Consider the following 24,721-nt stretch of genomic DNA (forward strand, 5'->3'; position numbering starts at 1 on the left):
ACTGGATTATAATATTTAAGATTAAGAATTTTTCTCCAAGAGCAAATTATTTCAACCCAGGCAATTGAGTCTAGAGTCCCTGCTTCTAACTTTCACACCAAACTGTCCTCAGTGGATGACCCTGCTTCTCCTGTCTGGATCAGTACCTTTCCATGTAAACATTCAACTCTTGGCTGTACTTCCTGTTCCAGTTATCTAAGAAGTGTTACAAACTCCCCAAGACTTAGTGGCTTAAAACAACACTTTTATTTTACTTATGAATCTGTGAGTCAGGAAGACCTCTGCTGAGTGGTTCACCTCTGATGCACGAGGTGAGCTGGGGCCAGAAGTTATACTTCTGCATGACTTTGTCACCTGTAGATTTGGCCCCTTGGTACTCCTTGGTTTTTCTCTTTCCACACAGCATCTCATCCTCCAGGACTCCTCTGAATGGTATAGGCTTATAGCACGATGGTCTTGGAGCAGGTGGGCAACTTTTACAGTGATTGAATTTCCCCAGAGCATTCAATTCAAGCCACCTAGGCAGAAGCATCAAGTCTGACTGATGCTGAGTCTTCTGACTCAGTTTCAGAAATCCTATAACATCACTCTGTCACATCCTATTGTCAAGCAGGTCACCAAAGTTAGCCCAGATTCAAGGGGAGAGGAATTATCTCTCAGTGGGAACAGCTGCCAAGAATTTGCTGCTGTTTTTAATCCATGATATGGTCTTATCTATAGATGGAGAAATATATTCATCTCCCTTCAGTGGCAACACAAGTAATTGAGAAAAAGGAGCTTGTTTAAGTACATCTCCTGGTTTATCCTATGAGACTTACCAGTCTCAATAGTAGTAGTAATAATAACAACAGTTATCATTCATTGAGCCCTTATAAATGCCAGTCACTCTTCCCAGCACTTACACATATTAATTCATCCACTCCCCATCACAACCCTTTAGTCAGTTGTGCTACTAATACTATTTCCATCTTATAGAAAGAAAACTGAGCCATGTGAAATTTAAATAACTTGTACAAGGTCACATGGCTTAGAAGAAAGGAGAACAGTGAGTTCTCTTAGCCTGTGACTTTATGTGATTTACTCTTAAGTGCCTCATACGTTCTCATTTCAGGAAAGGGCTCAATATTCTTTTAATGGTTTTGAAAACCACTGGACTAAGTGATCCTTAATGAGTCTATTGGGTTGGCCAAAAGTTTGTTTGGGTTTTCAGTAAGATGTTATGAAAAATCCAGAATGAACCTTTTGGTGAACATAATATTTCTTTAGACTCTGACAACTCCAAGAGCAAAGATAAAATGAACAGGAACACAGGAGTCCACGTAGGTCTGGAGGTTCAGATTCTGATAGTGGGAGGTTTTCTTTTCTAAGGATGGCAGTGCTAGCTTCGCCAGCTCCATACCCTCTTTTGTGATGTGCCTTCACTGCTCCTTCCTGAGAAGGTAGAATATCCTCCTCCACAGCCTGGATCTTAGTGGACCCTGTGACTGCATCCAACAGGATGGGGGTGATGCTGTGTCAGTGCCAGCTCAGCCCTAACCTGACCTGGGAGCTACCACTTCATACCTCTTGGAGCCCAGAACTTCCATGTAAGAGGTCCAGCTACTTGACTGGAGAGAAACCACATGGAGGAGCACAGAGAAAGCAAACATGTGCATAAAAAAAGCCAAAGAAAAAGGAGAAGGGGGAGCCACTGGATGTCCATCCACTGGACAAGCCTTCAGCTGACCCCAAGAACAGGCACCATCCAGCCCAACCATGTGGAAGACACACTTGAGAAGTGTCCAGCTGAGTCCAACCAACACACAGGGCTGTGAAAGATTATATAACAGATGCTTGCTTCTAAGTCCCTAAGTTTTAGGTGGTCTGTTGTGCAGTGATGGATAGCTAGAACACTGCCTTTGCCTCTTACTCACTATATCACCTTGGGGAAATCACCTAACATCTTTGGGCTCCAGTTTTCTTATCAGTAAAATGGGAAGAGTTATATAGCGCCTTCGTCTATATAGAGAGAGCTGGTGTAAGGATTAAAGAGATAAGGCATGTGTTAATACTTTAAATGGCACTCCATAAAAGTCAGTATGTGCTTTTAAAAAGTCAATGATGTTACGTTCATAATGATTAGGGTGATTGTTATTAAAAATATCCTGAAAAAAAAAAGAAAGAAAATAACAGAAGTCTCGGTGGGGATGTGGAGAAATTAAAACTTCTTCTTTGCTGGTAGGAAGGTAAAATGTTACAGATAGTATAGAAAACTGTGGCAGTTCCTAAAAGTTTTCAAGCAGAATTACCACTTGAACCCCCCTCCCACCTCCCTCCCCATGTATACCCGTGGTGGATTCATGTCAATGTATGGCAAAACCAATACAGTATCGTAAAGTAAAATAAAGTAAAAATAAAAATTAAAAAAAAAAAGAATTACCACTTGATCCAGTAATTCCACTTCTCAATATATACTCAAAAGAACTGAAAGCAGGCACTGGAACAAATATTTACACAACCATGTTCCATAGAAGCACTATTCATAGTAGCTGAAATGTGGAAGCAACCCAAATGTCCACTGCTAGAGGGGGTGGATAAAGAGAATGCAGTCTACACATACAATGGAATACTATTCATCCTTTAAAAGGCTCCTTGAATATATTAGGTTGATCTTGTATTCTGCAGGAGCCATGAATACATTATGATAAGTGGAATAAGCTAGTCATAAAAGGACCAATATTGTACGATTTCACTTATAATCGGTATCTGAAGTAGTCAAATTCATAGACAGAAAGACAGAATGGTGGTTGCCAGGAGCTGGGGGAAGAAGCAGGATAGGTGGTTAATGTTAATGGGTACAGAGTTTCAGTTTGGGAAGGTGAAAAGTTCTAGAGATGGATGGTGGTGTTTGCGTAACAATATAAATGCACTGGATGCCACTGAACTATTCATTGAAAACTGGTTAAAAATGGTCAACTTTCTGTTATGTATATTTCAACACACACAAAAAAATTGTCAATTACAATCATTATGGTGATAGATAATTAAGGCCAGTTAAGTAAAAGCAGAAACACAATTTGCACTCATTGCTAAAGGTCAGTAACACTCAAAATATTTGGAGGAATGATACTTTGAGGGCATTTTTTTTGTACTTAAAGAAAGCTGAGTGGTGGATTCATGTCAATGCATGGCAAAACCAATACAGTGTTGTAAAGTAAAATAAAGTAAAAATAAAGATAGGAAAGAAAGCTGAACTTCTAATAAACAAAGCGTGTACTACTAGGGATGGTTAATCTTGTAGCAAATGATCTTTCATTTCATTATCCAAAGAAGTAGCTTAAAGAACTCATTTTTTTTTAAAGCAGTTTGATTTCCAACTTCAAGATGGCAGAATTTAAAAAAAAATTCTGTTCCCATTTCCTCTCACAAATCAATTTACAACAAAAAAGAAAGATCCAAGTGCAGCTTGGATTAAACTAGATATTATCTGTATCACTGAACCACAGTACCGAAAATGAGAAAATAGAATGGGCAGAAAGTAAGTGAGAGAAAGAGTTCAATTTAAGATCTGGCAGAGGGATACATTACTGATAAGTGAGTTGATTTGTCCTGGGAACCATAGAAATTCCTAGAAACCTAAGGCACCAGATACTGAGGCAGATGGGCTGAGGTAAGGACTAAAAACAGTAGAATGGGGAAGTCTGGAACAGGAGCTGTTAAACAACTCATCTTTCTGCTTGCCCCCAACTTAGCATCATTAGTTTCTACCCCTTCTCTATTCTTAGAGGAGATGTGGGTATATTTTCTAAAGAAATTGAACTAAAAGTGTTCTGGAATCAAGAGTATGATGTCCCATAAAAAAGCTTCCCCAGTGGATCAGCAGTAAAGAATCCACCTTCAATGCAGGAGATGTGGGTTTGATCCCAGGGTCGGGAAGATCCTCTGGAGGAGGAAATGGCAACCCACTCCAGTATTCTTGCCTGAAACATCGCATGGACAGAGGAGCCTGGTGGGCTATAGTCAAATGTCAAAGGTAGTCAGACATGACTGAGCACACACACAAAAGGGTAGACAGTTATACTAAGGAAATTTCCCATAATTGAAGGAGGGGGAGAAAAAGGAAAATAAGAAAGAAGATCCATCCTGGAAGCCCTTCATGTGACTAAAAGATTTGTGGAAACAGAACAAAGAAAATAGGCAGCAAATTAACAAAGGAAAAATACAAGAAAATTTTCCAGTACCAGCTATGAACCCCTGTCGAAGAAACAAAAGAAAACCCACACTAAGACCCATCATCATGAAACTTTCAAAGTAGACATAGAAAATACCCTAAAAGCATCTAGAGAGGAATAAAATGTCACATACAAAGGATGGGGGATCAGAAAGGCATTAGACTTCTCAACAACAGTAGCAGAGACCAGAAAATATTTGAACAATGCCTTCAAAATTCAGAGAGGGGGGGGAAATCTGTAATTTCATACCCAGCCAAACTATCCACCAGCATGTGAATAAAACATGACACTTTTAGACATGCAAGGCCATACACAGTTACTTCTATTATACACTATAGGAAATTCCTGGAGAAGGAAAGCCACTAAAATGGCGGAAGTCAGCTAAGAAAAAGTAAGACAAGGAAGCACAGAATCTGGCAAAAGAGAAAGGCAAGAGGAATTCTGAGATAACAGAAGAGAAATCCCAGGATGAAATCTGTGCCACAGTTCAGATGATAGCAAAAGAAGTGAGGAAAGAGGTGACAAGGAGAAAAAAGTGAAACTTACAGATTATCTGACAGGATAGGCTGGATGGAAATTTGTAGCAAAATTGAGAGGCATTTTGTAGAATTGCTGGTGAATCTATGAAGACTGAGACACAGATTCAAAATAAATCTGGGAACTGAAATAAGATTTTATCTGTAGGCTGAGAAGGAAATGAAATCATGGAAAGATCATCTTAATATCCTCCTTGACTCAACAGTAAACAATATTGTCATAGTTATAATAATGGAAACACTGATAATTACAACAGAATGTACAATTATACTATTGGGAGCATAAAGAGAAAGGACATAAGGCCATAAGAAAGCCAGCAATCCTTGTCTACACCTAATACAAAAGAAATGGACAATGTCCAAAACTGATCATTCAAGAGATGATACACTGATGTTATTTGGAAATATGGGAGCAATTACAGAAGAAATGATAGAAAATAGAGGTGGTTGCTTCTGAGGAGCATGATGGAGGAAGGGTGCAGAGGAAATCAGGGCATTGCTGTTTTTGTTAGCAGCCTTTCAGCACTGTTTGATGCTTAACTACCAGATAAAAATCATCTTAAAAATAAAAAGTAGCTTCTCTGCCTACTCAAAAATGCATGTAATTGGATTTTCATATCAATTCTATGAACTCCCAGGATCTCAGGAGAGTATTTAAAGGGGGCAAGACCTGCAAGACTTCCTAAAGATCCTTAGGAATCTCATCTAGGCTTTTGTTTATTCAAGTCAGCTGGAAGGAGGCCCTACACTCATCCCAGCCCACTCTCCCCTAGCCACAAGGGCTTTAAAAGCTCCCAGGCTGGGCTCCTTTTACTACTCTTTCAGCCTATCCCTTTCCTCTCCATGAGCTTCAATTTCCTGCTCCAGAGCCACCTGTCTCTAAACTGAAAAGGTCAGGTGTGAGTGCTATTTCTGGCATTCACATTTAGTGCAAATAATTCAGGCAGGTTTAGGTTTATTGCCTGAGCCAGGTAAACATGAACTCTCTCTAGTTCAAATATCACAAGCAGAAAACTCTCCCTCTCCCTCTCCCTTCCTCTCTCCCTGCCTCCCTCCCTCTCTCTCTCCCTCTCTCTCTCTCTCACACACTTAACTTATTACCTAAGTAAGATTTATTGAAAGTTAACATAAGAATCCCCAGCCTAAGGGTGATATGCATGTCAGTACCACTACCAGAAACTTGATGTTGAAAAAGATTTGCAGTACAAGCTTGTCTAGATGGATTGGAAACAGGCACACACGATAATGCAGAAAAATCTAGATAACCACAGTCATCTGTGTTCCTCTCCTCTGTGCAAAAGAGGACCAGAGAGGTCACCCAGAGAGGTCCACATGCACTGATGGGAAGTCTGTTCTAAGTCTCCAAGGATACAACAAAACAAGGCTGTTTATATTGATCAACAGCACATGTAGAAGTTAACATAAATCAATTAGCAAAATGTATATGTGGCAGCTATTGCTAACCTGTACTGTTTAAATAACAGCTTTAAGCGCAAAGCATGATGATAAAATCTCTTAATGGAGATCAGCCTGGTTGAGTTCTACTGTAACCTTCAGCAGCAGAATGTTCAACTGTCACTCAAAAGCCACTGCCGGCTGATGAGGACAATGTTCTCTGCTAGACACCAGGATCATCTCAGAACTTAACCCCAAGTCCCATCAATAGTAACAGTAACAATGTACATTTACACAGCACTAGACCATCTGCCAGCCCCTTTCAAATACCTTATTAGCTGACAGCCTTCCCTGTAAGTCTGGGAAGCTTATTAGGAGCAGGAAGGCATGGGGGAATTTGAAGGCGGACAGTTTCCTTCAACCCTTGGCTCTGCCACTCTGGGGCTGGTATGAATGCAACAAGATCATTTCCCTCTAATAAGTATACCATACTCAAAGAACAACTATTACTGCAATCCTCAGTTTTACCAAAACTGAGGTTTGGAGAAGGTAAGTAATTTGCAAATGTAAGAGGAAAAACTGGAGTTTGAAGCTTGAATCTATGTATCTCATTTCCAGTCCCGTGCTCTACCTTGCACTTCCATGTGGGTTACTAGTAACACTAGTGCAGCTTCAGGACAGTGATGCGCCAGGAGTCTTCTCAATGGAGCCCAGGAAGGGAGGTGCTAATGTCTAAAGTTGGCACCCAGCTCTCCACTATCCCATTTCCAGGACCCAAACAATTGCTGCCCTCTGCTGTGCTAACGTTACTGTCAACAGTGGAAGGTATGTTGAGCTAGAGCCTTTTGCTCAGACCTTATCTCCTCTCACTGCTGAGCTCATTCTGCCAAGGTCGTCTGTCCCAGGTGCTGTTCCCTAAACACACAGGATGCTCATCCTTAGGTCCTTTGCCCTGACTGTTCCCTTTGACTGAAACTCTCTTCCTCCAGATATCCACAGGGTTGCTTCATTCCCTCCTCTGGCTCATCTCTGGAGGGTTAATTCTTCAATGCCACCCACTATTAACAAATAGCTCATGAAGCTCAATATAAAAAAATAAAATAAAACCATGAGGGGAAGACCTTAGTAGACCTTCCCCAGAGAGGACATACAGATGGCCAAGGGACACATGAAAAGATGCTCAACATCACTGACCATTAGAGAAATGCTTATCAAAAGCTACAGTGAGGGATCACCTCACACTGATCAGAATGGTCATCATCAAAAAAATCTAGTCACTGTGGAGAACAGTATGCTGCTGCTGCTGCTGCTGCTAAGTCGCTTCAGTCGTGTCCAACTCTGTGCGACCCCATAGATGGCAGCCTTCCAGGCTCCCCTGTCCCTGGGATTCTCCAGGCAAGAACACTGGAGTGGGTTGCCATTTCCTTCTCCAATGCATGAAAGTGAAAAATGAAAGTGAAGTCACTCAGTTGTGTCTGACTCTTCCCAACCCCATGAACTGCAGCCTACCAGGCTCCTCTGCCCATGGGATTTTCCAGGCAAGACAGTATGGAGGTCCTTAAAAAACTAAAATAGAACTACCATATGACCCAGCAAGACATATCCTAGATATACAGCCAGAGAAAATAAAAAATAGGCACCCCAATATTCACTGAAGAATGATTTACAACAGCCAGGACGTAGAAGTAACCTAAATGCTCGCCAACAGAGGAATGGATGAAGGAGATGTGCCACGTATATACAATGGAGCATTACTCATGCACAAAAAGGAACAAAACTGTTTCATTTTCAGAGACATGGATAGACTTAGAGACCCTCATACAGAGGGAGGTGAGTCAGAGAGAGTAGAGCAAATACCATATCTATGCATGTACGTGCTGTCACTTCAACTGTGTCCAACTCTTTGTGACCCTATGGACTGTAGCCCACCAGGCTCCTCTGTCCATGGGATTCTCCAGTTAAGAATACTGGTGTGGGCTGCCATTTCCTACTCCAGGGGATCTTTCCAACCCAGGGATCCAACTCACATCTTATGTCTCCTGGATTGGTGAGAAGAATCTTTACCACTAGCACCACCATTAACACATACATTTGGAATCTATAAAAATGGTACAGATGAAACTATTTGCCAAGCAGAAATAGAGATACAGACTACAGAACAAACGTATGGATACCAAGGGGAAAAGGGCAGGGGTAGGATGAATTGGGATATTGGGGTTGACATATATACACTACTATGTATAAAATAGTCACTAACTCATTAGATAACTAATGAGAACCTGCTGTAAAGTACAAGGAACTCTACTCAGTGCTCTGCAGTCACCAAAATGTGGAGGAAATCCAAAAAGGAGATGACATATGTATATTTATAGCTGATTCACTTTGCTGTACAGCAGAAAATAGCAAAACATTGTAAAGCAACTATAGTCCATTAAATTTTTTTTAAAAAAAGTATTCAATGACATGCATTAAAGGCATGGTAAGGAAGACTCTATTCAAGGCAGAGGGGTAGAGTATTGCAAACAGGTACAGGGACTGGAGCAATGGGGTCTTGTAGCGGGGAAAAGTGATTGGACTCAACTAGAAATACAAGAGAAATTTACAGCCAAGGAGCCAGTGTGGAGATGAATGGTTGGGAAATTACTAAGAGGCAGCATCAGGGATAAGAGAAGATTCTGGCTAAACTGATCTACCAGGATTCTTGCCAAGGGCAGGGCAGGGTGGTCAGACATCCCCTGAGGGATGGTGCAGGATGAGGAGTCTGACAAGTATCAAGTATGGGGCTTTCTGGTTAAACTGACTTAGCAAGATTCTTACTAAAATTAGAAATGAAGAGATGAACACGGAAGTCCGAAAGTCAAAGCGTGGTTGGGAAAGAGTTTAGGAGAGCCAGACTTGAGTTTGGTCAAAGTGAGAATCTTTATCACTACCCTCACCCTAACCCTAGTTAAGATCACAACTGCACTTCCCCTTCCTGACTGGGGACCCAGAGTTCCCTCCACTGCAATTTTCCCAGATCCCTTGAAAGTGAAAGTCACTCAATCGTGTCTGACTCTTTGGGACCACATGGACTATACAGTCCATGGAATTCTCCAGGCTAGAATACCGAAGTGAGTGGCCTTTCCCTTCTCCAGGGGATCTTCTCAACCCAGGGATCAAACCCAGGTCTCCCACATTGCAGGCAGATTCTTTACCAGCTGAGCCACAAGGGAAGCCCAGATCCCTTCAGTTCAGTTCAGTCGTTCAGTCGTGTCCGACTCTTTGCAACCCCATGAATTGCAGCAAGCCAGGCCTCCCTGTCCATCACCAACTCCCAGAGTTCACTCAAACTCATGTCCATCAAGTTGGTGATCGCATCCAGCCATCTCATCCTCTGTCCGTCCCCTTCTCCTCCTGCCCCCAATCCCTCCCAGCATCAGAGTCTTTTCCAATGAGCCAACTCTTCACATGAGGTGGTCAAAGTATTGGAGTTTCAGCTTTAGCATCATTCCTTTCAAAGAACACCCAGGACTCATCTCCTTTAGAATGGACTGGTTGGATCTCCTTGCAGTCCAAGGGACTCTCAAGAGTCTTCTCCAACACCACAGTTCAAAAGCATCAATTCTTTGGCACTCAGCTTTCTTCACAGTCCAACTCTCACATCTATACATGACCACTGGAAAAACCATAGCCTTGACTAGATGGACCTTTGTTGGCAAAGTAATGTCTCTGCTTTTGAATATGCTATCTAGGTTGGTCATAACTTTCCTGCCAAGAAGTAAGCGTCTTTTCATTTCATGGCTGCAATCACCATCTACAGTGATTCTGGAGCCCCCCAAAAAAAAGTCTGCCACTGTTTCCACTGTTTCCCCATCTATTTCCCATGAAGCGATGGGACCAGATGCCATGATCTTCATTTTCTGAATGTTGAGCTTAAAGCCAACATTTTCACTCTCCTCTTTCACTTTCATCAAGAGGATTTTTAGTTCCTTTTCACTCTGCCATAAGGGTGGTGTCATCTGCATATCTGAGGTTATTGATATTTCTCCGAGCAATCTTGATTCCAGCTTGTGCTTCTTCCAGCCCAGCGTTTCTCATGATGTACTCTGCATATAAGTTAAATAAGCAGGGTGACAATATACAAATCCCTTAGTACCTTCTAAATACTATAAACATTTATTTATTATGCTCAAAGTGTTCTGCCAGTCTCCCATCATCAGATGTGAGTTCCAAAAGGGCAGAATGGCAGAACTTTTGTCACTTTTTGTCACTGAGTGTCTTAAGTGCCTTAAACAGAGCCTAGCATACCCTGTGTGTGCTTCTGCGTATGCTCTGCTGTGTCCGAGTCTTTGCAACCCCATGAACTGTACCAGCTAGGCTCCTCTGTCCACAGAATTTTCTAGGCAAGAATATTGGAGTGGGTTGCCATTTCCTATCCCAGAGGACCTTCCTGACCCAGGGATCAAACCCACCTTTCTTGCATCTCTTGCAGTGGCAGGTGGATGCTTAACTGCTTTATCACCTGGCATGCAATAGACATCCAGCAAATAATGTAAAATGAGTAAACAAACGGAGGATGAATGGGTAGATGGATGGACAGATGAGTGGATGTGCAAAAAGACAGCAGAATTATCCTACTTTCTCCCCCAAGGTCATAGAAAGGTGGGACCTCCCCTGCAGGCTTCTCTCTAGAGGTCACATGTAATAGACATGTGCAGATTTTCAAGCCCATTATGAAGCTGGTTGCCTAGGTAGTCAGTTTCTTGCCCTGGAACTCAAAGCCCTCTGGGTCTATACACATGCCATGACGTGCACACACACAAACACACACACAGTGAATCCTCAAGATTTCAGTCAAACACAAGCCCACTAGCAAGCAGTCTAAAGAAATTCACTGATGCAGAAACACTGTCCCATTCGGCCAAGGTCTGCAGAGCGTGGGCACAAATGAAAAAAGCAACTCAGGCAGCATGGCCAGGAGGCTTAAGGGGCTTAATTGAACCTCATTTCTCCACGATGTGGGTGGCTTGTTTCCAGCTAGGCTGCCACCATGCCAAATTTACCGTGACAAGCTGTCTACTGCCTCTGTGCTGTGGTTCTTGGAAACAGCTGGAGGAGGGGAATGGACACATCTGAATCAAAGACTCTTTCTCCCTACAAGCCATAGGAGCCATGCATCTCAGGGATTTGGGGTCTAAATTTGATCCCTATTCCTCCACTGACCAACAAGTGGGGTTAAGACAGAAAAAAACAGCAAAGAAGAAGAGCTTCAGACCAGAGTTAGTGCTGGTTTATATGAAAGCATCAGAAACAGTGTTTCTACCCTGTGGGTATTGCTTTAGGTGAACTTAGAGAATAAGGAGATGCAAGCACATGGAATGTAGGTGGAGAGATACGGTAGCCTGTCCTGCAAACTGAGTACCTTAATAATCAGCATCTGGATAAATAAATTATTCTGCCTGTTATCAAGGGACTAGCATGTAGTCATTAAAACTAATATTGAGCTTCTTGGTGACTCAGTGGTAAAGAAGTCACCTGGCAGTGCAAGAGACATGGGTTCAATCCCTGGGTCAGGAAGATCCCCTGTGCCACAGGGCAACTAAGCCCATCTGCCACAACTATTGAGCCTGTGCTCTAGAGCCCAGGAGCCACAACCACTGCAGCCCACATGCCCTAGATCCCGTGCTCCACAACAAGAGAAGCTACTGCAATGAGAAGTCCCTGCAACACAACTAGGGAGTAGCCCCCGCTCACCGCAGCTAGAGAAAAGTCCGTGCAGCAATGAAGACCCAGCACAGACAAAAATAAACAAACAAAAATATAAAAAACCTAACATCATGTATAGGAGAAGGCAATGGCACCCCACTCCAGTACTCTTGCCTGGAAAATCCCACGGACAGAGGAGCCTGGTAGGCTGCAGTCCACGGGGTCTCAAAGAGTCGGACACGACTGAGTGACTTCACTTTCACTTTTTACTTTCATGCATTGGAGAAGGAAATGGTAACCCACTCCAGTATTCTTGCCTGGAGAATCCCAGGGATGGGGGAGCCTGGTGGGCTGCCGTCTATGGGATTGCACAGAGTCAGACATGACTGAAGCGACTTAGCAGCAGCAGCAGCAGCAACATCATGTATTGGCATGGAGAGAGGCTTATGGTGGGTTTAGTGGAAAAAGAAGATTATAAAATAACCCATACTATGTGATCCTATTTTTGTTCAGAAACTATATATATATAAACAATAGACCCCCAAAGATTATCAGTAGTTACCTTGAGATGATCAGGTTACTCGCATTTCTATTTTATTGTATTTTCTAAAATTTCCACAAATTTTTTGTCAAAAAGAGTTTAACATTCAAATATTAGGTTAATACATGGAATAAAACCTGTCCACATGGGACATATTTGGACCAGTGTGCTCAAATACATGGACTCTCCACTCACTGCAGGACAGGCTGAACCACACTGAGCTTGGGGAGCCCCATGTTCTGACCTCCGAAGCTGAATTAGTTCCTCTCAATAAAGGTCTTGCTCATCCCAGCTTCCTTCTTCCCACCCCAAACTGCTACAATCCCTATATGCCATGGACCTGAGCACCCTAGCTGGGACACAAACACTTCTCCACCACACCAAACTCTAGCTTCTCCCAAAAGCATATTTTTGCATCGTAAGTGTTCATGTGCTTAGTAGAGATGCTCTTCTTCCCAAAGTTTACCTAGAAAATACCTCTTCATGCATCAAAACTCAGCTCAACTGATGCCTCCTCCATATACCCTGAGAAAACCATAATTCAAAGACACATGTACCCCAATGTTCATTGCAGCACTATTTACAATAGTCAGGACATGGAATGAACCTAGATGTCCATTGACAGAAAACATGGATAATGTTGTGGTACATTTATACAATGGACTACTACTTAGCCACTAAAAGGAACAAAATTGAGTCAGTTGTAGTGAGGCAGAAGGACCTAGAATCTGTCATACAGAGTGAAGTATGCCAGAAAGAGAAAAACAAATATTGCATATTAACACATACATATGAAATATAGAAAAATAGTACCAATGAACCTATTTACAGGGCAGGAATAGAGACACAGATGTAGAGCACAGACTTGCGGACATAGCAGGGGAAGGAGCGGGTGGGACGAACTGAGACAGTAGCAATGACATACACATTACCATGTGAAAAACAGAGAGCCAGCGGGACGCTGCAATATAACACGAGGAGCTCAGCTTGGTGCTCTATGACCTAGATGGGTAGGAAAGCAGCAGGAGGGGGTGGTGGGATGGGAAGGAGACTCAAGAAGGAAAGGATATGTGTATACTTAGAGCTGATTCATGTCATTATACAGCAGAAACTATCACAGTATTACAAAGCAATTATTTTCCAAATAAAAAGTTTAAAAATGATGCCTCCTCCATGACCCCTTCCCAGATTTTCTCAGAGAAACACTACTGACAATCTTTGTAAATATTTAGCTCCAGCCAAAATAGATCTCAGACAGGCTAAAGCCTAAACTTGCTGAGGGATGCATCTAGGAAATGGTTTCCCCACATCACACAGTAAATATATTGGAAGGCTTTTCAGAAGATATTAATCTTTGCATCTGATGAGTGGGCAGACACATAGCCAGAAACCTTGCTGGGGGGACAAAGGATAGATAAGAGAGACTGAAAGTCCCTATAAGATTAGCAGAAGACACATCCTATGTCTGGCCAAACCCTTGTTTTGGGGCAGGTGACTTACCTTCAGCTCTAAGTCCCCAGGGACATTAGGATGACCTGGAAAGCCATCTGTTCCTCAATCCAGGAGCATTTTGTATAATTTCCTGCCTTATGATAAATAGCCTTTGGCATTAAGGAAAGTGTACATCCTCAAATGCTGTCTTTGCCAAGTTTTTGTCAATCACTGCACAGTTCCAGAGTGGCAGCCATGGACGCCGTCAGCAGCAGCCTATTGCATGGCAGTGGAAACAGCTGCCTGACTGTCTGCTCTTACATCACACTAGGACCTCTGGCAAGATCAGAGATGCAGTTATACCTCCTGGGGTCACTGTAGAAGAAACAAAAGAAGGTATATGTTGTGGGGGAAGGGGAATGCCAAGATTTTCCTTATCACTTTGTAAAAGCTCAGTCTGGAGGTATAAGAGAAAGAAACTTGAGCCTACTGCCTCTCTGTCATCTCTCACCTAATGAAAACTTTGTTGTTGTTGCTCAGTCACTAACTTACGTCTGACTCATTGTGACCTCCATGGACCGCAGCGCATCAGACTTCCCTGTCCTTCACCATTTCCCGGAGTTTGCTCAAACTCATGTGCATTGAGTAGGTGATGTCATCCAACCATCTCATCCTCTTTCATACCCTTCCTCTCCTGCCTTCAATCTTTTCCAGCATGACGGTCTTTTCCAAAGAGTTGGCTCTTTGCATCAGGTGGCCAAAGTATTGGAGCTTGTTGTTCAGTTGCTAAGTCATGTCTGACTCTTTGCAACCCCATGGACTGCAGCACACTAGGCTCCTTAGTCCTCCACTGTCTCCTGGAGTTTGCTCAAATTCATGTCCATTGAGTCAGTGATGCTATCTAACATCTCATCTTTTATTGTCCACTTCTCCTTTTGCCTTCAGTCTTTCCCAGCATCAAGGTCTTTCCCAATGAGTCAGCATTTCTTATCAGGTGGCCAAAGTATTGGAGTTTCAGCATCAGTCCTTCCAATGAAAATTCAGGGTTGATTTCCTTTAAGGCTAGTTTGATCTCCTTGCAGTCCAAGAGACTCTCAAGAGTCTTCTCTAGCACCACAATTTGAAAGCATCAATTCTTCAGCACTCAGCCTTCTTTACAGTTCAACTCTCACATCCATACATGACTACTGGAAAAACTATAGCTTTGACTATGCAGACCTTTGCCAGCAAAGTGATGTCTCTGCATTTTAATATGCTGTCTATGTTTGTCATAGATTTCCTTCCAAGAAGCAAGCACCTTTTAATTTCATGAAAGCTTTATCAGAGCCTTATAAACCCTCTCCCATAGTGCTGCCCCTGCAAGTGCTGAGGGCACAGAATCATCGCCCATCTTTGTCACCTGCCCAATAAGTGCCGTTGAGGATATCACCACATGGCCAACTCTGTCTTCAGAACTTAATGCTTCTGGTCAGTCCTCACTGGGTGAGGAAAGGACAGCAAGCCTGGCCTTATCCCTTAATTACACAGAGCAGGCTGATAATCAAGGGATAAATTGGATTGATGGCACTCTGCATTCTGATCAGGCACTAAATGTGTCCAATGAACCATGAACTCTCTCTTCTGGCTGTGTGTTTTAACTCCACCAGTCATAATCTGCAGCACTATGTATATAATCTAGTGGGAAAAATAAACACACCAAAGCCCATCAGCTAACATTAATGACCACTAGAATGTTCAAACCCAGCACATTTAATTCAGAGTGTAAGTGGCAAATGCCTTGTCGGCTGAAAAACAAAGAACCAAATTGTGCGTGACCCAGACCAGCACCTTCGAATTATGCCATTTGTTAAGTATACTCTGCATGCATATAATTAATCCAATTTGGCTCCATGGAAAAGAAATCATTTCCCTTAATGGTGCAATATTAGAATTAACCAATTCAGTCCTTAGCCCACATGCTCTTGTTACAGCCAGGCTAGATGACATCTCCTAAGGGCTCCTGAAAAGTTTTTGCAAAAGCACAGGAGGGAAAAAAATATTAACTAGAAGGTAACACCCACATGTCTCTTGCTACATTTAAATTAGCTCATGACACTCCTATATTTACAATGGATAACCAACAAGGTCCTACTGTACAGCACAGAGAGCTCTGCTCAATGTTACATGGCAGCCTGGGTGGGAGGGGAGATTTAGGGGAGAATAGATACAAATCTGCCTGCAATGTAGGCGACCCGAGTTCAACCCCTGGGTCTGGAAGATCCCTTGAAGAAGGAAATGGCAATCCACTCCAGTATTCTTGCCTGGAGAATCTCATGGACTGAGGAGCCTGGAGGGCTATAGTCCACAGGGTCGCAAACAGTCAGACATGACTTAGTGACTAAATCACCACCAGATACATATTTGGATGACTGAGTCCCTTTGCTGTCCACCTGAAACTATCACAACACTGTTAACTGACGATGCTCCAATAAAAAGTTTACATAAAAATAAATAAATTAGCTTATACTCATGTACAGTTCTTTTTCCCTTTGTGGTGTGGGCCTAGGTCCAGCTTTGCCACTGTGTACAGATGCCTGAGGTAGGGTGTTTGGAGAGTAAAGGCAAAAAGGAGCCTTTAACTGTTAGGCATAGGAGATTTATATTTAGAGGACATTCTTAGTGGAGCTAATAACTCGTTTGAGCAATCAAAGGCAACAATGGAAACACAGCCTTGCTGGGCCCTACATTATTCAGCTCAGAGATTTCCATGTTCATCCTCCTGACTGCACCGCCCTGCCTGGACAGAGGGGAAATCTGCTGGTTCCATCTCTGGAGTCAGGCGAGCTGGGTTAACAGGGAACTAAACCCTGCTCCCCAGGATTATTCCCCTTTACAAATTCTGAGTCTCCCGTAAGTGTGTTTGAGGAGGGGAGAAGTAAGGAGAAACTGCTTTTGCTAGGGGAGGATTTCAATTTCACCTGCTTTGCTTGACATGGGCTTCTGGAATTTTGCAATGGCTGCTGTGATTAGGTATTTATCTAAACTTCCCAGCAGGCTGGGGAGAACCTGGGTGCTTCAAATTACCTTCCAGTGGCTCTCCATAGCTTCCACAATAAAATCACAAGCTCTTTGGCAAGGCTTTGCACCAGGCTGCCTTTTTTTTTTTTTTTTTAGTTTTATTTTTGGCTGCGCTGGGTCTTCATTGCTATGCACGAGCTTTCTAGAGTTGCAGTGAGCAGGGTCTACTTTCTAGTTGCAATGCGTGAGCTTCTCACTGCAGTGGCTTCTCTCTCTTGTTGTGGAGCAGAGGCTCTAGGATGTGTGGGCTCCAGTAGATGTGGTACATGGGCTTAGCTGCCCCACGGCATGTGAAATCTTCCCAGACCGAGGACTGAACCTGAGTCCCCTGCATTGGTAGGTGGATTCTTAACCACTGGAACACCAGAGAAGTCCCTTCACCAGCCTGCTTTTAACAGCCTTTGCTGTTGTTGTTTAGTCACTATGCCTTCTCTGACTCTTTGTGACCCCATGGACTGCAGCACGCCAGGCTCCTCTGCCCTCCACTATCTCCTGAAGTTTGCTCAAATTCAAGTCCATTGAGTTGGTGATGCTATCAAACCATCTCATCCTCTGTCTCCCTCTTCTCCTTTTGCTTTCAGTCTTTCCCAGCACCCCATGTCTAACGTGTTACTTGCACAGCCAAGGGAAGATGACCCCTGCAACTCAGTCAGTCAGTGGGAAAGAATCGATTCTTCAGAGTCAACTGAGCTGCTTTACTGTCTCCAGGAATGACACAGCCGCCCTCATCCCCACTTTGTGGCATTCAGAGCCTCCCAGTTTGACACCTGACTCCCACAGATCATCTTGCTGTCTCTTCCCTATGTTATCTCTCAGGCTGGAGACAAAATCAGTTGCCCACTTTGGGTCTCAAGTCCTGTCTTCTTTTCCTTCTGATTTTTACTCTTCCTCCCTAGGCAGTCCTCCCGATCACTGGCTTCTCTTTTGGTTTGATTTTGGTTTACTGGACTTGTTTCCTGCTCTGATACATTGCTTGGTGGCTCAGATGGTAAAATAATCTGCTTACAACATAGGAGACCTGGGTTCAATCTCTGGTTCAGGAAGAACCCCTGGAGAAGGCAATGGCTATCCACTCCAACACCCTTGCCTGGAGAATCCCTTAGACAGAGGAGCCTGGAGGGCTACAGTCCATGGAGTCACAAAGAGTCAGATACGACTGAGTGACTAGCAAACACACTGATATATCAGTGGCCCTAGTGGATTCTGAACAGTATGGCATCGTCTATGAAATTCTTCCATTCATTCAACAAACATCTTTATGTAGCAGGCAGTGCTAGGCATGGGGAGGCTCAAGGTAAAGGCCCAGAGGTGAGATAACACATAACCCAAGGGAAACTGCAGTTTGCTCAGTACACCTGGGGTGCAGAAGGCATGGGAAGAAGGAGAAGTGGTTAAAGGTCGAGGGCCAGGAGTCACATAGCCCCCATCTGAAGCCAATCCTGCTCTGGTTGGAGTTGCTGAGAGGATCCCATGAGAAGATCCCCACCATTCATCTGGCACTTTGTATATGCTTTATCAATCCCGGTTTTCATCGTTATCAAGTTAATGGACGTTTTCACTATCATTTTCACACAGGAGTCACCTACACAAGGAGTTAGGGCCATATCCGGGTGGCATTGAGGTTCCGTTGAAGGGGTTGACCTGGGATGGGATGGGGTGTAACTATGATGGAAATTTAGAACAATCACTATGGTGGTTGTGTGAAGAACGGATGGGTGACAGGCCAGACTGAGAGAGAAGAATAGGTTCAGGAGGCTGGGGCAATGATTTTAGCAAAAGACAATGGGACACTGAGCCAGGGTGCTGGTGATAACAGAGGTTGGTGGATTCTACAGGCACAGAGGAGCCAGGATGCGCGTCCTGCAGTTACAGTGGTTAAGAGCACAGGCTCTGGGTTTGAACCTTGACCCTGCCATCCCTATTCTATGTGATCTTAAGCAAGTAACTTGGCCTACTTAGGCCTCTGTGTTTCTCTCTACATGTCAAAAAAAAAACAAAAAAAAAACAAAATAAGGAATGTGATCAACCTCACAGGGTTGAGCCAAAGTTAAGTTTGATATTTCACACCATGCACTCAGGATGGTGTCTAACACTAAGAAAGCACTCAACAAATGTTGCTTATCATTCTAAAACTGACAAGACATGGTAACCCATCAGACAGGCCAGACGGGAAGGATCTAAGAAGATCCCAGGAAGCATAGAAGGTTGGATGGACCAAGGAAATAGAAGGTATCAGTGATCATTAAGAATTACCAGCCATCAGATGTAACGTCCCCAAGTTGAGAAATTATTTTCTTTGGGGAAAAATGTATGGCCCAGCAGTTCTGAGAGATGTTAGGTATATGAAAGTGATTTTGTTAAATGAGAAAACCAAGTTTCTTTTTTTATAAGCCTTTTTTAATAGTTTTATTTATGTATTTATTTTTGGCTGTGCTGGGTCTTTGTTGCTGTTGTGTGGGTTTTTCTCCAGTTGTGGCGAGTAAGGGCTACTCTATAGCTATAGCGCACGGGCTTCTCATTGCAGTGGCTTCTTGTTGCAGATCACAAGCTCTAGGGCACTCAGACTTCAGTAGCCGTAGCAGGTGGGCCCAGCAGTTGTGGTTCCCAGGCTCTAGAGCACAGGCTACACAGTTGTGGCGCACTGGCTTAGTTGCTCCCCAGCATGTAGGATCCTCCTGGACCAGGGATTGAACCCATGTCTCCTGCATTGGCAGGTGGATTCTTTACCACTGAGCCACTAGGGAAGCCCCAAACCAAGTTTCTTTAGATTTTTCTCTCAAGCACAGAGACTCGAAAATTCCCCTCTGTCATCATCCAGGAAGCCAGGCAAGGCTCATACCTGCTCCTTCATCTTATACATAAGCTGCCAGTCTGTGTGGCCTTGAAGCCATTTTGAGAAACTTCCAGCAATTCTTTAAATAAAAGTAGCATTGAGAAATCAGCTACAATATCACTACTACTGCACAGGATGCATTGCCATGACAACCCAACTCCATTATTTTCAAATCCTATAGCCGAAGTCTAGCCAGCAATAGGACTGAAAGGAAATCTCTCTGCCTTTTATTCTCGGGAGGGAAGAGTGCATGTCCTAAAACGTATCTTCTCATTTTTCTTGAAAATTAGACAAGACCGAAGCATCTTCCCCATGCATTCCCAGAACAAAGAGAACCATTCTCTCTGCCTATGCAAGGCACTGAATTCCATCAGTGCTGGCCACCTGCAGAATCTTCACTGGACCTCCTTCATCTGGCCAGAGCTAGCCACTCTGGAAGGATTCACTCATGAAGCCTCATGACAAGGAAGGATACAAAAATCATTTGTTCCAAGAGTTATCCCTGCACTACTGATCAATTCTTTTTTGCATATATCAACATAGGACCTTATTGAAATTAACTTACTGATACACACATGGTATTTGGACATACTGCTTCACATGCCTCAAAACCAACCCTGTGAAGTAAATGCCTGATGATTATGAATAGATGATAAGCAAATATTAGCACATGCATGCTAAGTTGCTTCAGTCATGTCTGACTCTAGGGACCCTATGGACTGTAGCCTACCAGGCTCCTCTGTCCATGGGATTTCCCAGGCAAGAATACTGAAGTGGGTTGCCATTTCCTTCTCCAGGGTATTTTCCCAACTCAGGGATTGAACCCACATCTCATGTCTCCTACATTGGCAAGTGGGTTCTTTACCACTAGCACCACCTGGGAAGCCCCAAATATTAGTCAAGCCCTCCAATTATGAGGGCTACAATTTGGCACACCAGGTGGCATGTAAAAGTCTGACAAATGGCTTTTTGACCAATTGCTGATGCATGTTTGAGTTAGCAAAGCATCACATCTATTTTTAAGTCAGGAGAAACGACAGGCACAAAATATATCAGAGGCTTGTGCAGAGACATATAGAATTCAGGACCTTAAAATAAATATTCATTAAATGCCTACAATGGAGCAGTTACTAGGTCAAAAGGCATAGCTGCTGGTTTAGAGGAGATTGTAAATTCAATTTCCTGCATACATAAAACAGGTAGATCCCCTTATTCCTGTAAAACCTGCAAAGTCATTTTTTAGCATCCTGTCCTTAAATCTTTAGTAACTTGTGGTACACTCATTCCTGTAATTCTTTATTTGGCAATAAACACCCATCCACCCAAGTTGGAAGAGAAGTGGTTATAACTTCAGGAAAATGGATTCACTGAGAGGTGTGTGCATGTGCTATGTAGATGTTGTTGGTGTCTTTTTATTTTTCTTTTCTTTCACCTCTCAAGGCAAACCTTTGTAAACTACAGATAGGAGCAAGGTTTGACAGAGGAAATATTTAACTTTGGGAGATAAAAGTCTTTAGTGACTGTAGAAAGTCAGAAGGGGGTCTCCACAAATCAATAATAGAAATGATAAACCTGTATTGCTCTTCAACAAAATCCCAGTGAGAAAGAAGGGGGTCATGTCCCGGCTCTAATAGAGATAGGCTTTGGGCAAATTTTGCTTGTTCACCTCTCAATCCCCAGAGCCTAACACAGAGACAGGCCTGTGCAAGAATGCACTTGTTCAACATCCAGCTCATTGGATGGATGTGCAAGGGGTAGGTGATTAGAGGGTAGACAAATTGGAGCTCCAGGATCTATAAGGATAGAAGGTATCATATATAAGGCTACAACATGAGCAGATCTCTGGCACACCCAATTTAACAAGTGCAATGTTGAGTCACTGGTAGAAGCCTGAGTGGCCATCAACCTTCCCATAGCACCACTTCCTGCCAGAATGAAGAAACTAGCCATTGGAAAGGTCAGTGGTATTCACCTATGTGCAGTTTCCCAGACACCAGTTTTTACTTTAAATAAAGAGCCGTGCCCCAAAGCTTGGGGAAAGAGGCCAGTATGCTTAAAGCTATGGAAAGAGAGTCTGGGTGAAAATAAGTTGCTTCAATAAGATTAGCAAAGCACACATTAAACTTGGCAACCTCTGCTGCCCTCCAGCCAGTACAGATTCTAGGAACATAATCTCATTTGGAGGAACCAGCTTTCCCATCATATCTACAAAGACAGAAAGTAAAGAAAGGCAAAAGTTGGCCCAGAATCCATTGGTGTGTTTGACATTTCTCTGAAACTAACCTTTTGGGAACCATGATTCCTGAAACGGGAACTCAAAGTTGCAGGGGGACGTCATCACTAGCCTGAGAGAGAGACGGCTGGGTACTGAGAAAACACAATTGAAAAATGAGACATACTGAGATAGTCAACACAATTAGTTGTATTAGCAGCCACGGTTTTTCCTTCCAATATTTTGGCTACATATTTTATTTTTAAGAATCCAAATGGTTATAATTACACATTAACTATCTGACAAGACGGCTGACTGTAGACCTGTGAAAAGCAATTATTTTGACATTGATTACTTTCTACACAGGAGCAAAGTATTGTAATTGCAGTTTGCTGGAAGCTATTACAACCTTCTCTGATGTGCTCCCAATTTGGCTGGAGTTAATTAATGGGTGTTGGGGGAGGAGAGGGTGAAGTCAGCATGCAGCTTAACATACAAATTAATTGACATGAAATAAATTAATATGTTTAATTTAAATGTTATTAATTTACCAAACAGAGAAACAGGCACATGGTTTGGGGAGCTAAGGCATTAGCATCAGCTACAGAAAGATGTCACCGGGTTACCATGGCAACTGCCTCATTAGGCTTCCAAGGGACGCCAGCACATCGCATGGGGCTGAGGAGCAGTGGGCAGAGAATTCTGAACATCAAACGGGAAATCAGAAATATCAACTAAAACCAAGCAGTGCTTTGAGGATGGGATTCGGAGTAAGCTGTTTATCTTCAGGTGACCTGGGCGCTAGCCTGCAGCCAAGAAAAGGCAGTGTTTGAAATCCAACACGCCATCCTTTAAATAAGGTGTTTGCCCTGGGAGAAGCAGGTGCACCATAGGGTGTCAAATGGTTTTCTTATGCCCAGATGCTCCATCCTAGCTTAAGCCTCCCATTCTTTTCGCATGCAGTTCCATCTTCCTGGAACACCCTTCTGAGACTTTCTTTATGTGCCTCACCTTGTATGCCTGTTTCATTAATAAGTCTCAGCTCAATGTCACTTCTTCCAGGGATCAGAATATACATTTCAACAAGAACTTTAGGAGATTCATACGCACATTAATGTTGATGAAACACTGATACACACCAGTACTTCCCGAGAGTGTGGCAAATGGCAGGCAGTCAACAAACATTTTAAAATCAAGTCTTCCCTTTATATCTAAACATCGTCCCTGCCCCAGGTAGCATAGGTGAATCCAGAAGCTGCAGCAGGTGGGCCATCATTTATTAATGTGGTTAAACAGGCTGTCTATCCATGCATGATGCTGAGGTGGGATTTGGAGCTCTACAGAGGCTTAAGCACTACAGAGACTTAAATCTTTGCTGTGTCACTCTATGGCCTCAGGAAACTTACTTAACTGCTTTGTGCCTCAATTTTGTCATCTATAAAATGGGGATACTAGCTCATCCATCCATTTAGCTGTTACTTGAGCATTGGCTATGTGCCACTCCCTGTTTCAAGCACTTGGAATCAACAGTGACCACGATGACAAAAATTTCTATCCTCTTGTTGTGAAGATTAAATGAAATTATGAATATAAAGGACGTAGCCTGGGACACAGGGAAGGTTCAATACATTATCATTCTTATTCTCTCAGTTCAGTTCAGTTCAGTCGCTCAGTCGTGTCCGACTCTTTGCGACCCCGTGACTCACAGCATGCCAGGCCTCCCTGTCCATCACCAACTCCCGGAGTTCACTCAAACTCATGTCCATCGAGTCGATGATGCCACTTTAAATATCTTTTTCCTGTCTACAACACGTTTTCTTTGCTTGTTCAAACAGAGTTACATAGTCATAACTGTGGTCTGTCTTGCTGGCATAAGCTGAAGGTGAGCTCAGTTGTAGCGAGAATGGCGATCAGTCCTCCCATAGTATAGCTCCACACTCTTTACACTCAGTTGAAGAGTATAGCTAGAGGATGATTTCTTTTGTTTTGTTTGTTGTAAATACAAGTAACCATAATGCAGAAGTTACACTAGAGAGGTAAGATGGAGCCACATTTTTAGAAAGAATTAGAACCATCCAACATGGTAGCCACTTGCCATACATTACCCATATGGGCTATTTAAATTTAACATGATTTAATAAAAAATTTAATATAATTAAAATTAAATATAAAATTCAGCTCCTCAGTTGCACTAGCCATATTTCAAATGTTCAGTGGCCATATGTGGCCAACAGCTACCATATTGAACAGTCCAGATATAGAAATTCCTATCATTGCAGAAAGTTTTGTTGGCTAGCACTGGTCTACCGCCATGTTTCCCCAACTTGAATATGCATATGAAATCCTGAGAGCCTGTTAAAATGCAGATTCTGATTGAATAGGTTTGCCTTAGAGCTCAGAAGTTTTGCATTTCTACTTCTAGATGATGCTAATCCTGCTGGTCTATACTTTAAGAAGAGAATATAGACAGTTATAATGAAGACACAGAGTCAGAAAGATAAGGAATTTCCAAATCTTATTAAGACAATTCTCAGCAAAGATCCCTCAGAGTATGACTTATTGAGCACTTGACCAGTATTCTTCTGTTGATAAGTGGTGTAAATTAGGGTCTGCAGAGGAGCAGTAAGAATATAATGATGACTGCTGAGTGAGATATACAATGTTCATATTCTTGACCACTTCAACCTCTCCAAATTAAAATCCAGAAAAACCTCTTCCCGCATGGACCAACTCACCAATGGCCTGTTCTGCTCAGAATTTCAGAAGGAACTTGGTTCAGAAAAACTTAGTGGAAATACAGGGAAGTTATTCCAAATGATA

The sequence above is a fragment of the Capra hircus genome, chromosome 16, assembly GCF_001704415.2.
Source record: "Capra hircus breed San Clemente chromosome 16, ASM170441v1, whole genome shotgun sequence".
NCBI lineage: Eukaryota > Metazoa > Chordata > Mammalia > Artiodactyla > Bovidae > Capra > Capra hircus.